The following is a 2,669-nucleotide window of genomic DNA, read 5'->3' on the forward strand; positions in this document are numbered from 1 at the left end:
CGGGTATGGGCCCGACGCTCCAGCGCCATCCATTTTCAGGGCCAGTTGATTCGGCAGGTGAGTTGTTACACACTCCTTAGCGGATGCCGACTTCCATGGCCACCGCCCCGCTGTCTATATCAACCGACACCTTTCTTGGGGTCTGATGAGCGTCTGCGTCGGGCGCCTTAACCCGCGCGTTCGGTTCATCCCGCAGCACCAGTTCTGCTTACCAAAAGTGGCCCACTCGGCACCGTCAATTCCATGCCCGGCTCCAAGCCTGCGAGCCGGGCCTCTTACCCATTTAAAGTTTGAGAGTAGGGCGAGGCCCGTTTCGGCCCCGCGGCCTCCAGTCATTTCTTTACCGGATAAAACTTGAAGTTTCGGCGCCGGCTATCCTGAGGGAAACTTCGGAGGGAACCAGCTACTAGATGGTTCGATTAGTCTTTCGCCCCTATACCCAGGTCGGACGACCGATTTGCACGTCAGGACCGCTGCGGGCCTCCACTCAGGGTTTCCCCTGGCTTCGCCCTGCCCAGGCATAGTTCACCATCTTTCGGGTACCACCGCGTATGCTCTGGCTCCGCTCTCCGCACGTGGGAAGAGCAGGCCGGTGGTGCGCCGCCCGCCCCCTCGGAGGGTTAGGACGGATCCCACCTCAGCCGACGCGCGCCGGCCTTCACCTTCGTTGCGCCTCCGGGGGTTCTGGTCCCTTCGACTCGCATACGCGTTAGACTCCTTGGTCCGTGTTTCAAGACGGGTCGTTCGGGGTCCGAACTTAGCCGCTGACCTTAGGCGTTCGGGTGCTGTGGGCCTGGATCGCCCCCCGCATCGCCGTAGCGGGCCTAGCCCGGGGCTGAGGACAGCCCAGCCGGCCCGCTTCGACCGAACGATCGGGGGGGGCCCCCATCCCCATCCCGGAGGAGGGGAGAACGCGGAAAGGACATTGCTCCACGGCCCCGGCGTTATCGGCGAAGTCGGAGCGAGGGGCTGTAGCGGAACGCCCGTGTCCGGGGGCCGCGTGGGGACTCCCTTCTCCGGACGGACCTACCTTCACCCTCGGGCCCTTCCAAGCCTAACCGGAGCCGGTCGCGACTCACGGACCTACCTTCACCCTCGGGCCCTTCCAAGCCTAACCGGAGCCGGTCGCGACTCACCACCACGCGGGGAAAGTACACCGGGCGGGGCCGGACCTCCGTACGCCCGACAGGCCCGAAGTCCAGAGGCGAAGCGCAGAGCCGAAGCGGGGAGCGGTGGAGTCGGCACCCCACCCCTCTCGCCCGGATACGCTCGCACCCCCGACCGCGGAACCCGACGAGCGCGGGGCCGTCCGCCCGGCTGAATCCCCCGGGGCAGTCTTCTCGGTCCCCGTACGTTTACCTCTCAACGGTTTCACGCTCTGTTGAACTCTCTCTTCAAAGTCCTGTTTCAACTTTCCCTCACGGTACTCGGTTCGCTATCGGTCTCGTGCCGGTATTTAGCCTTAGATGGAGTTTACCACCCGCTTTGGGCTGCATTCCCAAGCAACCCGACTCCGAGAAGCCCGACCTACCCGGGCGGGAACGCGGGACTCGCTACCGGGCTTTCACCGTCTATGGGAAGAAGCCACGTTCGCGAGGACTTGGTCCCGCGTCCGCACCGAGACGGATCTTACGGACTTCCGTACGCTACATTTCCCGGCCAACCCCGGTCAGGGGAAAGTGGGATTCAGCGCTGGGCTCTTCCCTGTTCGCTCGCCGCTACTAAGGGAATCCTTGTTAGTTTCTTTTCCTCCGCTTACTGATATGCTTAAGTTCAGCTGGTCGTCTCGTCTGATCTGAGGCCGCACACAGAGGTTTCTTATGCGGGGGCGAGGGCGGAGGCGGAGGGCCGAAGGCTAGGGGCGAGGGGCGAGAGCCCGGCACGAGACCGAACTCCGCGACACCTTCCCCCCCACCCCGGCCGCTCGCCCGCCCGCTCACTCGCCCGCTCGCTGGGTTTAATCGGCACTCGCCACCCCCGCGTCCGACTGCGCGGAGCCCCGCTCGGGACTCGGGGAGAGACCGTAACGGACGTGGACCCGGACCTACTCGGCTCTCCCTCCGTTCCCTGTACGGAGCTCTCTCGCAACACGGGCCGCGTGGACTGGCTCGGAACCGAGTCTTCGTTTGGGAAGACGAAGGGCCGTTTTCAGGCCCTGCGAGCTTCCAGCCGCGGTCTCTCTCTCTCAGCGGGGGCGCGGAGACCGATCGATGGGTAAAGCGACCCTCAGACAGGCGTGGCCGCGGGATGGACCCCCGCGGCCGCAATATGCGTTCGAAATTTCGATGATCTGTGTCCTGCAATTCACATTAGTTAACGCAGATGGCTGCGTTCTTCATCGAAGCACGAGCCGAGTGATCCACCGCTAAGAGTCGTATTCGGGTTTGTGCCCGGCCCGTTACAGGCCGGGCGAAGGAAGCCATTCGAACAAGAGACAATTTTTGCCAATATATTTCAAGCCGGGTGCCTTCCACCCCCGTGCAGGGGGGGAAAGGTCATTGAACCTGGGCGTCACCACCGGACCGAGGAGTTACGGCCCGGGGGACGATCGCCCGAGTAGGTGCCCGAGACTTACGTGGTTTAGGAGACCGGGGTCTAGGCACCCGCCGTTCCCGGCGAGGCCCAGGGGTTTGGTTCGCTGCGTTACGGGTCCCGGTCTAAGGCATTCA

General features: G+C 63.8%; 1 non-coding gene and 1 pseudogene across 1 annotated transcript; both read right to left on the reverse strand.

The window, feature by feature from the left end:
• The window catches only part of LOC136684577 (28S ribosomal RNA), a 4,692-nt pseudogene extending 2,888 nt beyond the window's left edge, over positions 1–1,804 (reverse strand).
• Positions 1,805–2,220: 416 nt separating this feature from the next.
• On the reverse strand, positions 2,221–2,374 carry LOC136684581 (5.8S ribosomal RNA). Its single transcript, XR_010799723.1, has one exon. It is a non-coding gene; the product is annotated as a 5.8S ribosomal RNA (ribosomal RNA).
• Positions 2,375–2,669: the final 295 nt, after the last annotated feature.

The sequence above is a fragment of the Hoplias malabaricus genome, unplaced genomic scaffold (assembly GCF_029633855.1).
Source record: "Hoplias malabaricus isolate fHopMal1 unplaced genomic scaffold, fHopMal1.hap1 scaffold_29, whole genome shotgun sequence".
In the NCBI taxonomy this organism is placed as follows: domain Eukaryota; kingdom Metazoa; phylum Chordata; class Actinopteri; order Characiformes; family Erythrinidae; genus Hoplias; species Hoplias malabaricus.